Genomic DNA, 25,228 nt, shown 5'->3' on the forward strand with positions numbered 1-25,228 from the left:
CGCCGAAATTTGGGACAGTCAGTTGTGTTTGGCCCTTCGACATTCTTCTTCAATTTGGCTTAGATTGGTCCAGATGTGGATATAGCTACCATATAGACCGATCTCTCGATTTAAGGTTTTGGGGCCATAAAAGGCGCATTTATTGTCCGATTTCGCCGAAATTTGGAAAAGTGAGTTGTGTTAGTCCCTTCGACTTCATTCTTTAATTTGGCCTAGATCGGTCTAGATTTGAATATAGCTGTCATATAGACCTATCTCTCGATTTAAGGTCTTGCGCCCATAAAAGGCGCATTTATTATCTGATTTTGCTGAAATTTTGGAAAGTGAGTTGTGTTAGGCCCTTCGATATCGTTCTTCAATTTAACCGAGATCGATTCAGATTTGGATATAGCTGCCATATAGACCGATCCGCAGATTTAGGGTCTTAGGCCCATAAAAGGCTCATTTATTGTCCAATGTCGCCGAAATTTAGGACAAGGAAGTTGTGTTAGGCCCTTCGACATTCTTCCTCAATTTGGCCCAGATAGGTCCAGATTTGGATATAGCTGTCATATAGACTGATCTCTCGATTTAAAGTCTTGAGCCCATAAAAGGCGCATTTATTGTCCAATGTCGCCGAAATTTAGGATAACGAGTTGTGTTAGGCTGACATTCTTCTTCAATTTGACTCAGATCGGTCTAGATTTGGATGTAGCTGTAGTATAGACCGATCTCCCGATTTACGGTTTTGAGCCCATAAAAGGCGCATTTATTGTCCAATGTTGCCGAAATTTAGGACAATGAGTTGTGTTAGGCCCTTCGACTTTCTTCTTCAATTTGGTTTAGATCGGTCCAGATTTGAATGTAGCTGCCATATTGACCGATCTCTCTATATAAGGTTTAGGGCCCATGAAAGGTGCATTTATAGTCCGATGTCGCCGAAATTTGGGACAGTGAGTTGTGTTAGGCTCTTCTACATTTTTCTTAAACTTGGCCCAAATCGGTGCAGATTAGGATATAGCTGCTATATAGACCGATCTCTCGATTTAAAGTCTTGGCCCCATTAAAGGCGCATTTACAATCCGATTTCACTGAAATTTGACACAGTGACTTATATTAGGCTTCGCGATCCCCGTGTCGTATATGGTTGAGATCGGTTTATTTTTAGATATAGCTGCTAAAAAGACCAATATTTTGTTATACACAATTAAACAATGACTTGTTAAGTTATGCATTTTTCACCGGATTTTGACGAAAGGTGGTTTACACATATACCCGAGGTGGTGGATATCCAGAGTTCGGCCCAGCCGATTTTGATTTGTGTTTTTGGGATAAGAGGAGGGTCCGCCCCATAGCCGTTTTAAGTCTATACAGAGCAAACAAACAAACCGACAAACAATTTTATGGCGATCGGTAACTTGATCACGAAAATACATGGACAGACAGACGAACATAGCTAAATCGAATCAGGAAGTGATTCAAAGCCAATAAATATACTTATCAATGGGTCTAGCTTCTCCTTCTCCTTCCTAGCATCGCAAGCCAGCATAAAAAGTTGTAATACTCAATCACAGTGGTGTAGGTTAAAAATTTATTATGAAAAACATAAAAACTTTAACATAGCCTGCTTGACATAATAAAAGTTTACAAAAGTGTTTCGTATTTATTCATTCCCATCGAAACTTATAACAACCACATTTTCCTCTTAGAGTTTTATGCCCTCAACATTTTCTAGCAATTGTGTGAAAATTATGAAACTTGTAATAATTTGTTTATAACGTCATATGGCAAGGCAAAACCTTTTGCCATTCCTCCCTCAATCGCAACAAATTCCTCTTGCATACAAAATATTTCTTCATTTACTATTTGTTTTTATTCATATCTTTACAGGAAAAAAAAAATATTCTCACATACTAATGGGACTTATGGCCAACTAAATGGTAAGAGAAAAACAAAGTTTATTGCCTTAAAAAACGTCAATGATTAATTACAACATTTATAAACATAAACTTTTTTTCGTGTCAACATCAGGGGAAGTTAGGAAATCAGAAAATAGTGCAAGTATTATATCATGTCATAACACATGTCCCCCAAAGGCAGTAGCGAATTTCTTTAGGCTGGTGTAAAAACAAATGAAACAATCATGACGATAGGAAAAACTAAAGACATTTTGTGGGATTGTGAAAAAAAGTTACATATTTGTATCCCGGAAATTTTTGCTTCGTTACACAAAACTTAGTGTCTGTGTAACCAACCAACAACTATCAAGCCACTATACCCAACACACCTCCATCACCATCATTGTCATCCACTTCAGATTTATTGTTAGTCGCCTTGCTTCGCACACATCGTCCACATGGGCATGTTGCTTTTATTGGTACCCATAAATAATTTCCAAATGCCATTAGACCACAAAAAAAGGTATTAAGTCAGCAACCACTTGCTAACCTTTTCATCAATTCGAAACAGAGCTAATTTTTTAAATTCTATAGAATCTTCCAAATAGAGATGACTGTAATCGGAATGAAGTTAAGGTTACCTAGAATGCCTAAAGGCAGAAATAATTTAATATTTCATGGCAGAGACTTAAAGAAGCGAAAGAGAGAGAGACAGAATTGTTACGATTTTAATACCCTACCACTGTGGTACAGGGTATTATACAATAACTTGGTGCATTTGTTTTTAACGTTAAGAAGGAGAACAGCTAGAACCATTGATGAATATACCAATCGGCTCTACCACTACACCAGAGCCCAAATCCACTTAATTTGAGATAATGTTGTTGTTGTAGCAGTTTGTTGTACACTGAGGCGGCAGCCCTTGCCGATAACTGATTTATATACCCACTACCACAGCGTGGGGGTATACTAAACTAGTTATTTCGTTTGTAATACCTCGAATTATTCGTCTAAGACCCCATAAAGTATATATATTGATATTTTTGATCGCCACGACGTTCTGGGTCGATCTAGCCATGTCCGTCCGTCTGTCGAAATCACTATAGCGGTCGAACGCGTAGAGCTAGCCGCTTGAAATTTTGCACAGATAGTTAATATTGATGTAGGTCGTTGGGGCTAATAGGCCATATCGGTTTAGATTTAGACATAGCTCCCTGCGGCACGCCGTTTGGACTCGGCTATAAAAAGGAGGCCCCTTATCATTGAGCTTAAACTTGAACCGAACAGCACTCATTGATATGAGAGAAAGTTGCCCCTGTTCCTGAGTGGAATGTTCATGGGCAAAATTTCCAAAAATTAGAAAATTCCCATATAAACTGATCTCCCGATTTGACTGCTTGAGCCCATACAAGCCGTCCTATTTGTACGATTTTGCTGAAATTTTGCGTGTAATGTTATGCTATGACTTCCAACAACTGTGTCAAGTACAGTTCGAATCGGTCCACAATCTGATATAGCTCCTATATAAACCAATCTCCAGTTTTGACTTTTTGAGCCCTTACAAGCCGCAAATTTTGTCCCATTTGGCTGAAATTTAACATGTAGTGTATTGTTATGTCTTTCAACAACTGTGCCAAGTACGGTCTAAGTCGGTCTATAACCTGATATAACTGCCTTATAAACCGACCTCCCGATTTGACATCTTTAGGCCCTGGAAGCCGCAATTTTCGTCCAATTTAGTTAAAATTTGCACGTGGTGTTCTGTTATGACTTTCAACAACTCTGGCAAGTACGATCCAAAAAACCATAAAATTATGCCCTTCAAATAAAATTATTTTATATAAAAATTTTCTATTCAGTTGCGCTCAATGTAAGCTATCAAGCGTATGCCTTAAGTCGTGAGTCGTAATTTTATCGTCAGTCGTGATTTCCTTGTGAGCCCTGATTTTCCCGTAAGTCATGGGTGTCTCGTGAGTATCGTGATTCTCCCATGAGTCGTGCTTGTATAAAATTTTTGTCTCCTGAGCGTGCGTGAACGTGAGTCGACAAGAAAAAAATTTAATAAAAATTTTTTCTTGTCAGTGTGAGTGAAGAATGACTCACGTGAACTCTTATCGGAACCAATCTAGCTATCACAAGAGCTCTGTCATTATCGGGTATGCATGCACCTGAAATTCGCCGTATTGAGAGCACGGATTACGCTCAGCATTCAGTCTGCAGGGTCTGGCCCCATATTTCACTCCCATGGAGGAGAATGCCGTTACCCACCACCATAGGATGGGGGTATACTAATCTAGTCATTCCGTTTGTAACACCTCGAAATATTGACCTAGGACCCCATAAAGTATATATATTTTTGATCGTCTCGAAATTCTGATTCTGTCGAAATTACCATATCGGTCGAACGCGTAGAGCTACCCGCTTGCAATTTTGCACCGATGCTTTATATTGATGTAGGTCATTGGGAATTGCAAATGGGATATATCGGTTTAGATTTGAATATAGCTCCCATATAAACCGATCTCGCGATTTAACTTCTTGAGCCCCTGGAAGCCACAATTTTTGATGTGGCTGAAATTTTGCACATAGTGTTCTGTTATGACTTCCAACAACTGTGCCAAGAACGGTTCGAATCGGTCAAGAACCTGATATAGCTCCCATATAAACCGATCTCCCGATTTGATTTCTTAAGCCCATGGAAGCCGCAATTTTTGTCCCACTTGGCTGAAATTTACCACATAGTGTTTTGTTGTGACTTCCAAAAACTGTGCCAAGTATGGTTCAATTCGGTCATGAACATGATATAGAACCCATATAAATCGATCTTCCGATTTGTCTTCTTGAGCGCTTTCAAGCCTCGATTTTTATCCGATTTGGCTAAAATTTTGCATATAGTGTTTTGTTATGACTCTCAACAACTGCGCCAAGTACGGTCCAATTCGGCCCGGCCGAACCTAGCACTGTTCTGCTTGTTTTTTTTTTTTTTTTAATTTTATTCAAATAATGCAACTTAAAGCCACTCAGTAGCCACTGGGATATTTTTTCTGGTATAGCAACTCTATCTTGTGCATCGGAAAATTCAAACGGTGGTAGTATAACCAGTGGGAATCCTTTGCTCATAGCTTCACCTACAGTAGTTTGCGTTCTGCACTTTCCGTGTCTATTGTCGTGATGACTACAGCGATGTTTTCAGCATATCCTATTTTAAACGTTACCTCCGATGTATTGTCGATGTATTCTATCATAACTCGCGTTCCAGAGATCCGGTCCAAGTATTGAACCCTGCGCCATTCTTGATGTGACTTCTTATTCACTCGTTCCATTCTGAAAGTTATAGATAGGTACTCTGTCATGCAAGTAACTTCTTATTATTCTCATCAGATACGCTGCCAAACCGCCAAAAAATGGATATAAGTCCACAACTTTTTATTTCTTGATCTTAGTGTATAAAATTTTCAAGACATTTGTAAAAGAGGACATAGACTTTCGGGAAAGTGCTGCTGTAGGTCAGGTCCACATATTTCATACAGGGTGAGATGAAGGGTGCCTAATTTAACCACTTTCCACTAAAGAGTTCACCTCCCTCAGTGATCGTGAAGCTGTGGCTTTGAGGCGCTTTAAAAGCTTTCTGAGCGTATCCAGCATACAGGTTGGCCTTTATGAGGACGAAGATATTTTTATCGCTTTGGCGTTGCTTATGAGAATTAGCTTTTGTCTCTTCCATAACTTCGAAAAAATAATTTCCAACAGAAACCAGTTCAACATTTTCAGGAGAAATTCTGGTCTGCCTGATGATCTTGGCCAATATTCTGTTGGGACCGGGGGCTTTTCTATATTTTCTCCGCATTTCTTAGCTCATCCATGGTATAAGTTCTTATGTTGTCAGTGGGCTCTTCATAGACTTAATTTTCTCTACGTTTGTGTTGGGGGAAGAGTGTGTGGACTATATTATCCATACTTCTTTCACCCATCAACCCTTTTTATACCCACCAATCTCCCGATAAAGGGTCTGAAGTCCTTACATTTTTATTTTTATACCCTCCACCATAAGATGGGGGGTATACTAATTTCGTCATTCTGTTTATAACTACTCGAAATATTCGTCTGAGACCCCATAAAGTATATATATTCCATGTCCGTCTGTCCGTCTGTCCGTCCGTCCGTCTGTCTGTCGAAAGCACGCTAACTTCCGAAGGAGTAAAGCTAGCCGCTTGAAATTTTGCACAAATACTTCTTATTAGTGTAGGTCGGTTGGTATTGTAAATGGGCCATATCGGTCCATAACCTGATATAGCTGCCATATAAACCGATCTTGGGTCTTGACTTCTTGAGCCTCTAGAGTGCGCAACTCTTATCCGATTGGAATGAAATTTTGCACGACGTGTTTTGTTATGCTATCCAACAACTGTGCCAAGTATAGTTCAAATCGGTTCATAACCTGATAAAGCTGCCATATCAACCGATCTTGGGTGTTGACTTCTTGATCCTCTAGAGTGCGCAATTCTTATCCGATTGGAAATGAAATTTTGCACGACGTGTTTTGTTATGATATCCAATAAATGTGCCAAGTATGGTTCAAATCGGTTCATAACCTGATATAGCTGCCATATAAACAGATCTTGGGTCTTGACTTCTTGAGCAATTCTTATCCGATTGAAATGAAATTTTGCACGACGTGTTTTGTTATGATATCCAATAAATGTGCCAAGTACGGTTCAAATCGGTCCATAACCTGATATAGCTGGGATCTTGACTTCTTGAGTCTCTAGAGGTCGCAATTATTATCCGATTTGCCTGAAATTATGTACTACAGATCCTCTCATGACCATCAACATACCTGTTTATTATTATCTGAATCGGTCTATAGCCCGATACAGCTCCCATATGAATCGATCTTTCTATTTTACTTCTTGAGCCCCCAAAGGGCGCAATTCTTATTCGAATTGGCTGACATTTTACACAGGTCTCCAACATGTAATAATATAATAATAGCAGAGCAAATCTTTTCTTATATCCTTTTTTGCCTAAGAAAAGATGCCGGGAGAAAAACTCGGCAAATGCGATCCATTGTGGAGGGTATGTAAGATTCGGCCCGGCCGAACTTAGCACGCTTTTACTTGTTTTTATCTGATTTTGCTGAAATTTGAAACAGTGGGTTATTTTTAGCCTCCTAATACCCAACTTAAATATGTTTCAGATCGGACTATATTTAGATACAACTGCCATATATACCGATCTGCCGATTAAAGGTCTGAACTCCATAAAAACTTTATTTTTTATCCGATTTCGCTGAAATTTGAAACAGTGAGTTATTTTAAGCCTCCCGATATCTGACCTTAATATGATTCAGATCGGACTATATTTAGATATAGCTGCCATATAGAACGATCTCCCGAAAAAGGGTCTGAAGGCCATAAAAGCTTTATTTATTACCCGATTTCGCTGAAATTGTAAACAGTGAGACTTTCTGAGCCTCAGGATATCCGATCTTCAGATCGGTTTATAATTGGATATATCTGCCAAAAAGATCAATATTTTGTTCTACAAAATTGAATAGTGACATATATATTAGACCACTCATTGTCCGTGCCGAATCCAATTTTCACCGGATTGTGACGAAATATATAATAATATATATATACCAGAGGTGGTGGGTATCCAAAGTTCGACCCGGATGAATGTAATGTTCCTTCGCCTCAATTTGGCATAGCAACTCAAATATATACCCAGATCCAGATGACATGGACAATTTACCTCTTGGTTGCTAGGGGTAAGCTGACATTACCTCTTAGTCTTGTTGGAAAAGGACTGCGGGAGCCTTTGTAAGCTAACTTCAGTCGGGTGGGGGGGGGGGGGGTTCGTGTCCTCCTCCTAACAAAACACCAGGACTACAGAATTTATTGTAGACTCCCTATTTCTAACTATAATTCGGAAAGGTCTGGATGTCCCACGATTTATTAACTATTGCCGGTAAATGAATATCCGTTTTCCTTATGATCACCATATCTCAGATCTTGCGAGATATTTCACCTCTCAACCCTCCCTTTCCTTGGTCCTGTTTGGGCCGAATTTCTACAGGACCCCATTACCTATTGCTCCTATGCTGGCCTTACCACATCATGAAAACACTTGGAAATTTTCTTAGTAATTCATGGTTTTAATACTAACAAAATATAGAATTCAAGACACCATTATTCCTTACAATAACTCTATCACGCTAAATTCTATTACAAAATTTTCCTTATTTTTTTTTCTTTAGAATTTAATATTTAAATGTGATAAAAATTAGTTGTTGAGATTTATTTAGTTTAAATTAGGCAGAACAGAATTCTTGAAATTACATATTTTAATGTCACCCTAATGTATGAATGCAGTCAAAGATGAATGGAAACAAAATACTACAAAATTTACGTTTTGTGTTTTTTTTTTTTTTTTTTTTGCAAATTCTATCCAACAATAACTTTCATTGATAGATTCTGTCATTCATGGAACATAGCAATGAATGAGAGTGATAATGATAATTACATACGGGTAAAGAGCAAAAACAAAAATAATTCTCTTATTCCAGTGTACTCACCACTTACTTTTTACGTTGAAGTTCTTGAGGCCTCGAAGAAGTTCGTCGTTAGTGGAAGCTGGTTTTGTGCTAATGATGTTGTGCTATTGTTGATGAAGAAGTTATTGGGTGATAATGATGATTCTATTGTTTCATTCAAAATTTTGATTTTAGCTTTGCTCCATTCATATCTATAATATGCGTACGTGGGAGCATACTAGGGTGGACCTTAAATACGTCTACATTTTTTTTGTATCTTTCAAAAAAAAAATGTTTACAATTAAATTACGATTATCCTATAGAAAATTAATTTAGAAAAAAAAAAAAATTTAAAGAAAATTGAACTTAAATTATAAGGATTACATTCTACTTAACTAGATTTTCTCTTCTTGTTTTATGTTTGACGTCTTCTTACTGATGATAGAGTACCAATTGATTATAAGTATAAAACCATTTTTAAGCTGACGGACAAGGAGACAATTGTATGGTTCGCCTTAAGTCTGGCATGAAATTGACTGTGCTAGTCGCAGTTTGTGGGGATAGCCATAAACGAGTCTATTGGAGTTTTTGGTGCAAATGAACCAGTGTGATGATACTATTTATATGCTCGACTATTGACTGGAGAAATTACGATCTTTCTGGATGGGAATGGTGCAAATTGGGGTTGTTGGTATTAATTTTGGACAGAGATGATGGTGTAGTTATGAACACTTCTCTACTAATTGGTCTTCACGGTTGCGACTTCGATGAAAAAATGTATGCCTCAAGGACACGGCTTGATTAATGAATGCAATTTATGCCTGTTTAAAAATGAAGCTTGTCTTCTCGCCACACGTTTCACCCCCGACATAACCAAAGTAGAGGTTATCTCTTCAGTTAAACCACGTGAAAACGTGTTAGTGCCGGGGGGGGGGGGGGGGGGGGGGGGGGGTTTAATACAATTTCAACCAATTAGCTCCAATAAACGCACTTTCAAAGCCTTTTCGCCAAATTCACAGTAATTCTCTTAAAATATTCGGGGTTAGGTGAAGATTTCTTCCTTGAGTCTAAACAAGAATAAATTATTTAACAAAAATCACTTTTATCACAATATTCACATCATTACCTTCTATGACGACTTAAAAAAATTTAAATGATGCTTAAAACAATTTCTAGACAAGGATTGCCTTAATTAAATACGAATTCACGAGTTTCCACCGAGACTTAGATATTTTGGCACTTATTTTACTTAAGGCTTGTCTTTACTTCACGAAAGTCAGCAAGAAAAAAGGAAGTTGCAAATTCTCTACCTCAAATTTCTGTTATGTGCTAAAAATGTGCATAGGGGATCAAAATGGAAATGATATCATTTATCGATTTTTTCACGTTGTCTATCAACTTTTCTCCTTCCTCTTCTGTCACTCCAAGTTGTAGAGTTGCCACTTATGACAGAGTAAAGTGGTTATCAAAAGCAGGGAATTTAATCGTAAAGTTTCGCCCAAAATGTACATTACAAACCGAGTAATATTGTCCTTATAGGACGTAATATTAATCGGAGACATATCCCCATACGAAGAAATACAATTCTAAGGACGAATATCTTTTGCATGAAAGGTACCCGCCGTCTTTCCATTCATATCCTCAAGGATATAATAGTTCTGACCCACTTTATCCTTAACCTTAGACTTAATAAATAGAGGTGACAATTTAGCATTAAATGCTTTTTCTGCAGAGCTCTGCGCAAAGTTTCTGCGATAAACTTCCTGGCCAATTTCGAAGGATATTGGACGTGCTCTTAAGTTATATTGGGTCTGGTTCCGTTTGTATGCCTCAGATATATGTCTTCGTAAATTGTTACGAATCAAAGCCAAGTCATCGTCTCTTGACAGGATTGCAGAGGGCTCATTCAACAAATCTAATTGCCGTAGAAGTTGGTAAGATGTTCCGTGTGTAACCATGTTAAATCCGAAAAGTGCATGATATGGGGAATATTTCGTAGCCTGGTGCACCGAATTTCTAAGTGCACAACTTATAAGGCTTAAATTCTCGTCCCACATCCGGTGATCCTTCTTCAAAAACGTTCGAATGCCAGCAATTATAGAGCGATTCACGCGCTCTGAAGAGTTTGACTGGGGTGAATATAAAGCAGTATACGTATGGGTAATTCCACGAGATGTTAAGAAGGCATTGAACTCATTCGACTTGAATTGCGAGCCGTTATCACTTATCAAAATTTCGGGTACCCCATATACGTGGAAAATTTGCCTTAATAGATAATCCTGAATAACTGAAGTCGTAAATTTTCTTAGGGGACACAACCAGTGAAATTTTGTTAAGTGATCTAACACAATTAATAGACCTATATTACCATTTCTGCTTCGTGGGTATGGACCCAATATATCAACATAGATTCGTTGAAATGGTCGATAGGATATCGATGCCTTTCCCATTTCCGGTCTCATTATCGGGTTCGGCGACTTCGTGCATTTGCAAACCTCGCACGATCGTATATAATCCCTCACATCCTTCACCATATTTGGCCAAAAGAAGTGCCTCCTTATAAGTTCCAGAGTTTTAAACATGCCGCCATGACAAGCGATAGCCGAGTCGTGAAATCTAGTGATTATGTTATTTCGTAGCTGTTCTGGAATCCACAGCTTCCAAGCCCTTGCCTCCTGCTCACTATCACCCGTATAATGGTCAGTCCTTGTGTAGACGTAGTGATCCACAATCTTAACGTCGGGATATTGCGATGCATTCGCCGATATCTTATCCTTCAGAGATCTATAATCCGAGTCAAAAAAATGAGGTGAGTTCAAATCAACCTCAGGTTCCAAATGCTCTAAGCCTGAAACCTCCTCACAGTGGATCCGTGACAGTGCGTCAGGGACAATATTGTCGCTTCCTTTTCTGTGGCTAAAGGTGAAAGAATATCCTTGTAACTTAAATACCCATCTTGCGAGGCGGCCCGTCAGGTCTTGCTGCCTCATCAGCCATACTAAACTTGAATGATCGGTTATAATCTCGAACTCCTGTAACTCGACATAACATCGAAATCTCTTCACTGCCTCCACCGCAGCTAAGCACTCCCTCTCTGTTACGCTATAATTCCGCTGTGCGGAATTTAGCTTTTTAGACATATATGCGACGGGCCTTTCGTGACCGTTTTCATCCAGCTGAACTAAAACAGCGCCGATGCCATAATCGCTAGCATCGCAATGGATATAAAATTTCCTGGAGAAGTCAGGGTTAATCAAAACAGGAGCGGTGGTGAGGAGATGTTTTATAGTACTAAAAGCCTCATCAGCCTCCTCGGTCCAAACAAATTTCTTCTTCGAGGAAAGAAGTTCAGTAATTGGGAATACTTTCGAAGAAAAGTTGTCGATGAAACGACGATACCAGCCCGATAAGCCAAGGAAACCCCTGACCTGTTTAAGGTTCTTCGGAACTGGCCATGAAAGTATCGATGCTATTTTATCAGGGTCTGTTTTAAGACCGCCGTGTCCAATCACGTATCCCAAGTACTTTACTTCCGTCACGCAAAATTTACTCTTAGAGACATTCAATGTCAAATTTGCTCTACGGAATTCTGCAGAAATTCGAACAAGAACTGCTAAGTGGGTAGGAAAATCTTCCGAAACAATTATGAGGTCGTCCAAATACCCAAATACGCATCTTTTCAGATCGGGCGGGATTAGCTCGTCCATGAGGCGACACATTGTCTGTGGGGCGTTGCACAGTCCGAATGGCATTACCACGAACTGATACAACGGTCTGCCCGGGACTGTGAACGCCGTAAGTGCCTTTGCCTCATCGGACAAGCCAATCTGCCAAAATGCATCCTTCAAGTCAAGCTTTGACATTATGTTGGCCTTTGGAAGACGAGCGAAAATCCCTTCAATACTAGGAAGTGGATACGCATCTTTTTTGGTGACGGCGTTTAGTTTTCTGGCGTCTAAACACAAACGGACTTTGTTTGGTTTTAAAACCAGTCGCATGGGGGAACTCCATGACGAAACGGACGGTTCAATAACACCAAGCGCTAACATTCTATCGATTTCCTTGTACATGAGTTCCTCCACAGCGGGGGAAACGGGATAGAATCTTTGTTTGACGGGTTTAGCATTACCAACGTCAATATCGTGTTTAATTAGACTTGTTCTGCCAAGACCTTGTTTCTCAAAGTCTGGGAATAAAGCTTTTACTGCTTCTAGCTGTTGATGTTGCATGGGTGTTAATGAATAATTTCCATTGATTAAATCGGACGATTCTTTATTTTCACAACAATCGGACTGAACATCGGACTCAAAAGCCGACAATTTAGACGCATTGCCGTGAGTATTAACGGATGGAATATCGGACTCACAAGCGGACAGTTTTGAAATAATTCCATTTTTATTATCGGACGGACCTTTTACTGTAATAGATTCAAAAATATCTGGGGCCAGGTTAAAAGCCTTCCAAAAGTCCAAACCTAATATCAAGCGTTGACTTAAAGAGGGTACGACTAGTATCCGAAGTCTCATGGACTGATTCCTAAATGCAATATCCACATCCAGGTAACCCATCACCTTCTGGTGTTTCCCATCCGCGGTCCTAACGGAAGACTTAATACCGTGATATTCCCTATAAGATGAGAAATCCTGATCTGCCAAATCCGAACCCAAACAACTCACGTTTGCCCCAGTGTCTAGCAACCCCTGTTCCACAAAATCCAGAAAGTTAACTCTCGCATAAAGCCTTTGGTCCTGTGGGTCATTGATAATACTTGAAATCACGTATTTAGAACAAAACTTTCTCCGCCTATAGTAATCCCGCAGACGAATGGTAGACCTCCTTTGTCTCTTAAGAGAATTCGCCGAAAGTGCTGAGACTTCAAAAATATTTTTCCTTCTCTGCAGATAATCTGCCCATCGTTGATGGTATGGACGTAAGGGAAAAAGGACAGATGTAGGTAAATCTCTATACTCCGAATTAGACCTTTTCAAAATTGTAACATGGCCTCCTAAGGGCTTCAAATGGTCTGAATCTATCATCAATTCGGAATCAATTTCAGTAGTGTTAGCACCACTACTGTTATCCTTCAATAGTTTTTTGAAACGTTTTGTTGTGATGAATTCTTGTGAGGATGCAACTTCATCTTCGCACATCTCTCACAATTTGGCTTATACGTGTTCCTGGCACCGCATCCATAACAAAATACAGATATATCTTTGAGGCAATCAACCCATAGATGACCTGGCTCCTCACAATTCCAGCATTTGGGTACAGCCGTGGCAGTACTGAGAGCATATACTGCCGATTGATCAGCAACATCACAGTCTAAGATGGGACATTCGACCTCAGCTACGTTACGTCTTGGAAATTGAAGATTTGTGTTCCTAATAGCCATCTGTCTTCGACAACTTTCATCGCTAAACAAATTCTCTCTCATTTTAATTAGCTTCCTTAAATGAGCTATAGAAAATATCGGGACATATAGCAGCTCATGCCTGATTTCAGGGCGCAAATTTCTCTTAATGACTTCTATCAATTCCGTATCTGAAATAGGCGTAGACAAACGATCTAAAATCATGGAAACTGAGTCATAAAAGGACTCAAAATTTTCCCCAGGCTTCTGTTTCCTACCACGAAGTTCCTCCAGAATATCCGAATCATATTTAAAGTCTTTATATTGATAGCGTAATGCCGTACAGAAATCCTCCCAGACAATACACGGTACCTGCTTTCTGTAGCGCCAAAACCATTCCCTAGCTTTACCTGTCAAGAGAATGTGTAAATTCCTGCACATGGCAGAAAAATCATTATCAAAGTTATCAGACGTCAAAGACGTCACCCTGTATATAAATTCCTCAACATCTAATCCCTGAGGTGACCCATCGAATTGTAAATTCCAATTCCTAATAATAGAGGTAATTTTGTCTGTTCCAAGTGTACTATTACCATTGAAACCAGAAGCACCATTTCTGCCATTCACATCATTATTGTGGCTATTAACGCCATTTGGCCGCCCCTGAAAAGCGTAATTATCATCGGGCCTAATCTGACTGTTCATAGTATAACCGATATTAAGATTTCGAAGCATTCTTGAAACACTTGATTCTATCATTTGACTGATTCTACCATAATCAATTATATTATTCCTCTCGGGTGGTCTACGTTGGGGAGTATTCCTATTCTGATTGAAGTCTTTCTCTAAAGCGTTATGATTCGGGGTCATATTCCCTTTTGCCTGACCATTAGTAGTATCTAAAGCACCAACAGGGAGTTGTTGACCAAAGTCCACAAGCAAATTCTTCGCCGCGCTCCTGGTGTTATAATGTTTGGGAACCGCACCACGCCCCCTTCCACGATAATTATTATTTGCTCTTTGATTTGGCTGAGCGTTATTTCTTGAATCTATTGCGTCATTAAAAGACGCTTGAATATTATCATTCTGTGTATTCAAATTACGTAATTCCGAAAGATCACAGGGTCTTTTACATGTTGGACATTCAGAAGCATTTGAAAGAAAATTCTCAATGCAACCACGATGAAATGAATGAGTGCATTGGGAAATAAATAAACAATCTTGATCTTCGAGCATAGGTTCCTTGCACATTGAACATAATGAAACTGCAGATGCAGGCGGTTCAGGTGACCTCATTAAAGACATGTTCATCTTTAGTCAAAAGAAAAAAAAATAAATCTACTAGGATTAAAAAAAAAACAAAAAAAAAAATCTAGACGAACCAATTCATATATGTAAGTGTTTTCATACTCAGTGGTGGCACAGTAGGATAGGTAAGGAAAACTAAATACCATCTGAAAAAAAAAACAAGCAGGGCTATGGAAGTGTTGGTCAAAGTAAATGTTAACATAATTAAAGCAAACCGGACCTGGAACGCTTGTTCTATCTACATCGTCCCGCTTTACGCCTACTGGACATTAAGTGCAAACAGCGACATAATGTATATCCCATTTAAACGTGAAGTACCAGTAACTAAGCAAAAAAAATGTAATATTTAATTTCCCAGACACTATAAAACAAATCAGACGAAAACTGGCAATCAGAAATTAGCTAAAGAAAGTCATTAAAGGTTACTAATCGGTCAACCTATTCGTTCCCTAGACGTCAAATAGTTGAAAGTCCAGAAAAGTCCTCAAATGTATTCCAAAGTCTAACTCTAACTACGAAATCCTCAGTTCCAACTCGTTTCTTGAAATCTAATCTTACAAGCATAAAAAAAATAGGCCGTAAATGTACAAAAAATTATCCTCGTACACTTCGGGCCCCACGTTGGGCGCCATTTCTGTAATGTTCCTTCGCCTCAATTTGGCATAGCAACTCAAATATATACCCAGATCCAGATGACATGGACAATTTACCTCTTGGTTGCTAGGGGTAAGCTGACATTACCTCTTAGTCTTGTTGGAAAAGGACTGCGGGAGCCTTTGTAAGCTAACTTCAGTCGGGTGGGGGGGGGGGTTCGTGTCCTCCTCCTAACAAAACACCAGGACTACAGAATTTATTGTAGACTCCCTATTTCTAACTATAATTCGGAAAGGTCTGGATGTCCCACGATTTATTAACTATTGCCGGTAAATGAATATCCGTTTTCCTTATGATCACCATATCTCAGATCTTGCGAGATATTTCACCTCTCAACCCTCCCTTTCCTTGGTCCTGTTTGGGCCGAATTTCTACAGGACCCCATTACCTATTGCTCCTATGCTGGCCTTACCACATCATGAAAACACTTGGAAATTTTCTTAGTAATTCATGGTTTTAATACTAACAAAATATAGAATTCAAGACACCATTATTCCTTACAATAACTCTATCACGCTAAATTCTATTACAAAATTTTCCTTATTTTTTTTTTCTTTAGAATTTAATATTTAAATGTGATAAAAATTAGTTGTTGAGATTTATTTAGTTTAAAAAATTAAAGCTGGCAACCCTGGTGATCAGACGTACATTTTTTAAGTGCGGAAGACTAAGCTGAAAGTTATTTAAAAAAATCTGTGTTTTACAGTAGTTTACGAAAGTATTATTCTGCAATTATAAACTTTGCTATTGCCCGCACCGGAAAGTGCTGAAGGATGCCGAAAACAAGCCGTAGAAGTGTTCAAGTTAAAAATAAAATAATTTGCATTCAATGTAAATTAGCGATAAAGGAGGAATCAGAAGAATCCATAGAATGCGATAAGTGTTCGAAAACGTTTCATATCCAGTGTACTCACTTGGATAAAAGAGAGTATCAGTACTTGCTGAATAACGAGAGTGAGTTGTTTACTTGTCACTTGTGCGAAGGTGGAGATAAAGAACTGAGAAATGAGTTAAGGCAAATCAAAACAAAGCTAGACAAATTGGATCAGCTGTCAGAATTGCAAACCACAATGCAATTTATGTCGAAGCAGTACGATGAATTATTAAAAGGTGTTGTAGACAACAAGAAGAAATTAAAAGAAGTTGAAAAAGAGAATGTAATCTTGAAAAGAGAGGTGAAAGAGCTTAAGTCAGCTGTTAAAGTTCTTAACGACAACCGAGTTAAAAATGATTGTATTGTTAGTGGCCTTAATGTTGAGAGTGGTGTACCTGCTGCCGACACAATAATAAATCTATCTAAAGAAATGGGAGTCGTGTTGGATAAAGTAAACATTGAGGATGCATTCTATTTACGAAATAAAAGAAGCAATAACCAGAAAAAAACTGCCATTGTAAAATTTACCAACAAAAATTCCAAAGATAAACTGATGTCATTGAAATCAAAACTAGGCAAAAATGAATCTACCACCAGTGTTTATATCAATGACTTACTGTGTAAGGAAACATTGGACTTATTAAACTATGCCAAGGCACTAAAAAATGTTGGGTATAAGTTCGTTTATGCGAGAAATGGTCGTGTCTTCTATAAACGTAGCGAGATATGTAAGGCACAAGTTATAAATACTACTGAGGACGTTGATCAAATAATACTTAGTGCCACAACAAATAAACGTTTTTCTCGAAATCAAATTGAGAGCTATGCTGCAAATGTTTTCGATGATGATGACGGTTCTGGCGATGATGGTGATAATGGCGCTCAATATGTATCTCCAAATTAACAAATATTTTAATAGCATTATACATGTTTTGTGTTTTTATACCAGCAAAATTTATAAATCTTTATTATGAATCAAAATAATTATTATTCAAATTTATCATTATTCAATAATAGCATAGAGAAAATTAATTATCCGTTCTTAAATATTATTTCCATTAACATTAGAAGCATATCCTCGTTAGTTAAATTTAATAAGTTCAAATCCTTGGTATCAAGTTTATTGAGATTACCAGATATTATAGTCGTTCAGGAAACCTGGTTCAAAAAGGATTTGTTGAATATTTATTCCATTCCGGGTTATAAAGGTGTTCATTGTTGTAGAGATGATGCATATGGTGGAGTATCCTTATATATTTCAGAGGATTTGAAATTTTCTGTTCATTCTTGTAAAAGTGTGAGCTATACTGAGTTGATTTCTGTCTCGTTGCCTTACGTTCGCGTTAATGGTAAGCCATTGGTTGTTGTTGCTTATTATAGATCTCAGAAGTGCTTGGTCGCTGATTTTCTTTCTTTGATTGAGGAGGATATGGAACTGTTAAGTGGCAAATCGGCGGTGGTTTTAGGTGATACGAATATCGACCAATTTTCTAGTGATCGTTTTAAAGATCTGGAGAATTTCTTTTTGTGTTATGACTGTCATAGTTGTCATAGACTTATGACGAGGCCTGCAAGTTTTACTTCCATTGATCATGTGTTTTGTAATGAACCCGGTAAGCTGTATGTGGACGCAGTCGTGTGCGAATTAACTGATCATAACCTTATTTCTTGTAAAATTAGATGTGATTGCACATTGAGGAGTTATGTTGAGAAAACCAGTATTTATTGCGACATGAATAGGGTTAGACATGCTTTGGATTCCAGGTTATCTGTAGACTTTAACTCATTTGGTGCCAATGACGGCACGAAGATATTTGTTGATATTTTAAGTTCTTCTGTCACTGAGGCGACAAAGGAAACAAGATACCGGAAATTATTGCAATTCGAATTGACTCCATGGGTTAATAGGAATTTACAGAATTTAATACTTTATAAACAAAAGTTACTTAGACTCAGGAGGAGGTCTAAGGATTTTAAGTATGGTAATACCTTGGGACTAGTTAGCAACATCGTAAGGAAGGCTTCGAGACTATCTAGGAAAAATTATTATCGCAGCTGTATTATGGAAACAGGAGGTGACCAGAAGAAATGTTGGATGTTTTTAAATAAGGCATTGGGACGCAAAACTACACGTGATATTGATTTATATTCACTTGGTGGTGTTTCGGTTGATGATGACCAGGAGAAGGCAATTTGTTTCAACAGTTATTTTATAAACTCAGTGCGTGAACTGAGACGAAATATGGTGGCAAATTCTGGGGATCATTGGAATGGACTTGGAACATTAGGTGAAGCTGGTTGTAGATTTATTTTAGATGAGGTCGATAATACCGATATACTCGAAGTTATAAATTCATTGGACCGTTCTTCTTCGCCAGGCTATGACCTAATACGGGCTAACGTCGTTAAGGAATGCAGGAATCTAATTATTTCACCTATGGTAGTAATCTTTAATAAAATCTTTCAATCATCTATATACCCGGATACTCTCAAGATTTGCAAAATTGTACCAGTTCCGAAGACAACAAATGCGAAGTCAGTACAAGAATACAGGCCAATATCCATTTTGCCAATTGTCGATAAGATTTTAGAAAAGATAATTTATAGGAAATTAGTGACGTTTTTAGATACGAACAATCTTCTTTATAACTACCAATTTGGCTTCAGAAAAGGCTGTGGGACGGAAGAAGCTGTTGTTAACGTTGTGAACTTCATTTGTATGGGGTTGGATTGTGGACTGTCCGGGGTTGCCGGGCTATTCTTAGATTTTTCGAAAGCGTTTGATCTTGTGGATCATGACATACTGCTTGACAAGTTGTCATGTTATGGTGTTTGTGGCAGTGAGCTATTACTTTTTAAGAGTTTTCTGTCACGGCGTATTCAATACGTTGAGGTCTGTGGGGCCAAGAGCGACATGACAGTTGTGGATTGTGGTGTGCCACAGGGAAGTTGCCTGGGACCACTACTATTTTTGATATATTTGAATGACTTGTCGAATTTGAAGTTATCTGGCCGTCTCTTTATGTATGCGGATGATGTATCGCTGTTCTATCCCTACAAGGATGAAAGGGCGCTGAGAATGACTATGGAAAGGGATGCATCTCTGATAATGGAATATGCCAGATTGAACAAGCTTGCTTTGAATACGACCAAGACTAAAGTAATACGTTTTAGGCCTCATTGTAATGTCGCGGGGTTACCATTCAGTATTGTTGTGGGTGGGGACACTATTGAAGAAGTTTGTATGGTGAGATATTTGGGTTTAACATTCCAAAGCAATTTGTCATGGGATACTCATATTTCTGGTATAAGGAAGAAAATTGCACCGGCCATAGGTATCTTGAATAAAATGAAATATATAATGGATACTAAGACGAAATTGTGTTTGTATCGTGCCCTGGTTCAAAGCCACCTTGATTACTTGGTATCCATATATGGTTATAGGAATTCAACCACTTTAAAAACCCTGCAGGCAATGCAAAATCGAGCAATAAAAGCCGTGTTTAGGCTGCCTCCCAGATTTCCAACTGAACGACTGTATTCTAATATCTGCAAATCTGTCTTGCCGATTCATACCCTATATAAGTATAAACTTTTGTTGTATGTTTTCAAAGTTTTACATTCATTAGGTTATCATACTATTACATTTTCTCAAAATCAAACAGCATTTTCAACAAGAAATCAACATGATCTAAGAGTAGTAAGATGTAGATTGGAGTTAACGAAACAACGTATTGAGTTCATTGGATCATTTGAGTTTAACCAATTGCCACAGAATATAAAGTTTGAAAATCGCATATCAAATTTCAAAGTAAATTTAAAAGCCTACTTACAAAATAATTGATAATATGCTTCTAATGTGACATTGATAATGCAAATAAGTTTAATTTTTTATATTAACTTTCATTAATTGTTTTAATTTAAATATATATTAATGTTTTGATATAACTGCCAGCTTGCCTCAATTATGCCTATTTGGCGCTGAGGCCACAATTCTTTTGTACTTAATTTAATTGTAATAAATATTGAATTTAAAAAAAAAAAAAAAAAAAAAAAAAAAAATTAGGCAGAACAGAATTCTTGAAATTACATATTTTAATGTCACCCTAATGTATGAATGCAGTCAAAGATGAATGGAAACAAAATACTACAAAATTTACGTTTTGTGTTTTTTTTTTTTTTTTTTTGCAAATTCTATCCAACAATAACTTTCATTGATAGATTCTGTCATTCATGGAACATAGCAATGAATGAGAGTGATAATGATAATTACATACGGGTAAAGAGCAAAAACAAAAATAATTCTCTTATTCCAGTGTACTCACCACTTACTTTTTACGTTGAAGTTCTTGAGGCCTCGAAGAAGTTCGTCGTTAGTGGAAGCTGGTTTTGTGCTAATGATGTTGTGCTATTGTTGATGAAGAAGTTATTGGGTGATAATGATGATTCTATTGTTTCATTCAAAATTTTGATTTTAGCTTTGCTCCATTCATATCTATAATATGCGTACGTGGGAGCATACTAGGGTGGACCTTAAATACGTCTACATTTTTTTTGTATCTTTCAAAAAAAAAATGTTTACAATTAAATTACGATTATCCTATAGAAAATTAATTTAGAAAAAAAAAAAAATTTAAAGAAAATTGAACTTAAATTATAAGGATTACATTCTACTTAACTAGATTTTCTCTTCTTGTTTTATGTTTGACGTCTTCTTACTGATGATAGAGTACCAATTGATTATAAGTATAAAACCATTTTTAAGCTGACGGACAAGGAGACAATTGTATGGTTCGCCTTAAGTCTGGCATGAAATTGACTGTGCTAGTCGCAGTTTGTGGGGATAGCCATAAACGAGTCTATTGGAGTTTTTGGTGCAAATGAACCAGTGTGATGATACTATTTATATGCTCGACTATTGACTGGAGAAATTACGATCTTTCTGGATGGGAATGGTGCAAATTGGGGTTGTTGGTATTAATTTTGGACAGAGATGATGGTGTAGTTATGAACACTTCTCTACTAATTGGTCTTCACGGTTGCGACTTCGATGAAAAAATGTATGCCTCAAGGACACGGCTTGATTAATGAATGCAATTTATGCCTGTTTAAAAATGAAGCTTGTCTTCTCGCCACACGTTTCACCCACGACATAACCAAAGTAGAGGTTATCTCTTCAGTTAAACCACGTGAAAACGTGTTAGTGCCGGGGGGGGGGGGGGGGGGGGGGGGTTTAATACAATTTCAACCAATTAGCTCCAATAAACGCACTTTCAAAGCCTTTTCGCCAAATTCACAGTAATTCTCTTAAAATATTCGGGGTTAGGTGAAGATTTCTTCCTTGAGTCTAAACAAGAATAAATTATTTAACAAAAATCACTTTTATCACAATATTCACATCATTACCTTCTATGACGACTTAAAAAAATTTAAATGATGCTTAAAACAATTTCTAGACAAGGATTGCCTTAATTAAATACGAATTCACGAGTTTCCACCGAGACTTAGATATTTTGGCACTTATTTTACTTAAGGCTTGTCTTTACTTCACGAAAGTCAGCAAGAAAAAAGGAAGTTGCAAATTCTCTACCTCAAATTTCTGTTATGTGCTAAAAATGTGCATAGGGGATCAAAATGGAAATGATATCATTTATCGATTTTTTCACGTTGTCTATCAACTTTTCTCCTTCCTCTTCTGTCACTCCAAGTTGTAGAGTTGCCACTTATGACAGAGTAAAGTGGTTATCAAAAGCAGGGAATTTAATCGTAAAGTTTCGCCCAAAATGTACATTACATGAACTTTATGCCTTTTTACTTGTTTTTCCATCACAAGTTTGTATGCGAGTCCCCAAAGGTTTTTCTTTCCCATATCCTAAGCACACTCTTTGCATCTTTCACCACATTTCCCTCTTCATGTCTATAGCTGCAGACTTTACCTCTTATTGTGTGCAGCCTGTACTGAAATCTTAGGTGTAATGTTTCATTCCTTCACACTAGGTACAATGTTTCAATCAAGCTTCCATATGTGTTCACCAATTATAATGACTATCTTAACAACTAAACTTCTTTACTAAGACTAACTGAAGATTTGGCTTTTCTCATAAATCGAACTAGGGTTTAAATGGTTATTCAAACCTTTATAAATCTTCATACCATGACAGGCAAACATTAAAGCATTCTAATCTGATAGTGTACAAGTACTCCCATATGCCTACATAGCATGAATATCTTCCATCGTACTTTTTGCCCAGTGATTTGCTTGTTTGCCCATCATTGGTTTTTTGTTTCTTTTTTTTTTTTGCCATAAAGAAGAATGTTTATTGGCATGCAACATGTTGCATGTTACTTACAACATTGTACATAGTTGTGATCATTATTACTTGCGTTACACTCAACTAAAACATGAAAAGGTATTATTATTGCTTGTTATTATATGTAGCAAGCTGGTTGGATGCCTCTTTGGGATCGGTGAAGCAACCAACAAAAATGTATGGCAGTAACAGATTTTTATGCAAAGTGTGTTTGTGCGGTGCTTCACTCTCTGCCCTGTTTAATTACATACTCTTTGTAATTGATTAAAAAATAATGGAATACAGCAAAGTCGAATAAAATAAAAGAAACTTCAATAACATCATGGTATTCTATTCAAATGTACTTAACGTGAAAAGCACCCTCTCAGACTATATCAGATAACCGAATGCTTTAAGGCTCCATAAATAGTTTAAGTGGCTCTTAAGAAGTGCGCTTGTATTCTCAATTTGCTACAATAGCAAGTAATACAATTACTTTGCTAGAGGAAGGTTGATTTTTACCAACAATAACTTTGGTGAAATTTGGACATATGAAATAAACAGGATGGCACGAAATATTATACTGTATGCTGAGGAAAATTTTGTTGATGTGAAGCTGCCTTGAACAGATTTTGTTTTAAACAAGAAGAGATCTAAGATTAATAAGTTGGCACTTGTCTCCTTGGAAGGAAGGAAAAATCAATTCTCTTGAAGGCAGCTTCACATCAACAAAATTTTAAAGCTTTTCGATCTTCCGCTCCACTTCTCGAATATCTGGCACCAAGTTTCGAGATACGGCTATAAAAAGGAGGCCCCTTATCATGAGCTTAAACTTGAAGCGCATAGTTTGCCGCCGTTCCTTTATGGCGTGTTCGAGGGCAATTTGCATATGCAGGTCTTTTCATCGACAATTGTCGATATTTCATATCTCCAGATTGGTCCATAAGTTCAAACATTCCAAGTTCTGTCTCGTTTACTTTGTCATGCAACCTTGATACGGAACGATATTTGGTGCAATTTTTGTCTATTGAGAGGTGGCTTTGATCCCGAACTGCTTGCTTAATCTTTGGTTTATTTTAAAACTGGTGCCATTTGATTCGTTCACAGCCGTGCCGAGATAGAAGAAATTACTGACTTTCTAAAAGTTATAATTCTCAAAATTCGTTATTAGCCCGAGTACTATATCCTTTACTGCCGTGATCAAATCACGATGGCATTTGAAGTTATGCAGAATGTTATCATTTAGATTGTAAAAAGGTCGTTAGCCATTGCAATTGGGACATATTGCCCTACATGAGGTATAGCTTCCATAAACTGATCTTTCTAGGGACTCAAAAAGTTAAATCGAAAGATTTAACTTTTTGAGTCCCAAAGTGAGATGTCTCACTTTGTCACCAATGTGGCTGAAATTTGGTATGTGATGTTCTTTAATGTCCTTCAAGGTATGATATTGGACTGGGAAGTGAATTGGGAGTGTCACATTCAGGAGCGTAATGAGATGGCTCACAGATGTTGGGCACTATGTAGACGGGCCGTATGCTCGAAATGGGGCCTTAATCCGAGGATAGTCCACTAGCTCTATAGAAGCGTGATTAGACCAAGACTACTCAGAAGAAGACTTGGGCAAGATGATTTGGATTGTCCAAGCATAGAGGACATTGACGAAAATGTCAACAGAATTACGACTACACTGGTGGGGTCCTTCGAAGATAGTTGTCCTCTTCGGGAGAGGAAATCAGCCGAAGAAAAACCCTGGATGACCAGGGACAGTCGCAATATTGGAAAAGAGGTCCGCAGACTTTTTAACAGAGCACGTCGTAAAAAAGCCGAAGTTTATTGGGATATGTATTACACACGGCTTAAGGAATACAATAAGAACACCAGAGCGGCAAAACGTGCCTAATGGAAGCTTTTCTGCGAACATGTCGATAGCGTTAATGACGCCGCCAAGATAAAAAAGTTTCTCTCAAAAACCCATGTACAAACTAAAACTTTCGTAGACGACATGGGAGTGACAGCAGAGACGACGGAGGAAATGTTGAGGCTTTGATGAAAACCCATTTTCCACAGGATACGAAGGGACTCACGGAGACACCGGAATCTTGGAATAATGACGTTGATCGAAGTGTTTTAATAATGGAATTTATGGTGAAGGAATCCTTGAGGAGCTTCAAACCATTTAAGTCACCCGGACCTGATGAAATATTTCCGGCGTTACTACAGAAAGAGGCAGACTATCTGGGGCCTCGTCTGGCCAAAATTTGCACTGCGTGCCCAGAACTTGCATATACTCCGAAAGCCTGGCAGGAGGCAAGGGTGGTGTTTATAACCAAGCCCGGC

The 25,228-nt window shown here is 37.9% G+C and overlaps 1 protein-coding gene across 1 annotated transcript in view; it reads left to right on the forward strand.

The window, feature by feature from the left end:
• The first annotated feature begins 1,864 nt into the window (after window positions 1–1,864).
• The window catches only part of LOC106083966 (protein phosphatase 1 regulatory subunit 14B), a 45,535-nt gene continuing 22,171 nt past the window's right edge, over window positions 1,865–25,228 (forward strand). The window contains exon 1 of the mRNA XM_013247307.2: window positions 1,865–1,919. The gene's annotated coding sequence lies outside the window, so the exon portion shown is untranslated. The remainder of the gene's footprint in view (window positions 1,920–25,228) is intronic.

This window comes from Stomoxys calcitrans, chromosome 3 (assembly GCF_963082655.1).
Source record: "Stomoxys calcitrans chromosome 3, idStoCalc2.1, whole genome shotgun sequence".
In the NCBI taxonomy this organism is placed as follows: Eukaryota; Metazoa; Arthropoda; class Insecta; order Diptera; family Muscidae; genus Stomoxys; species Stomoxys calcitrans.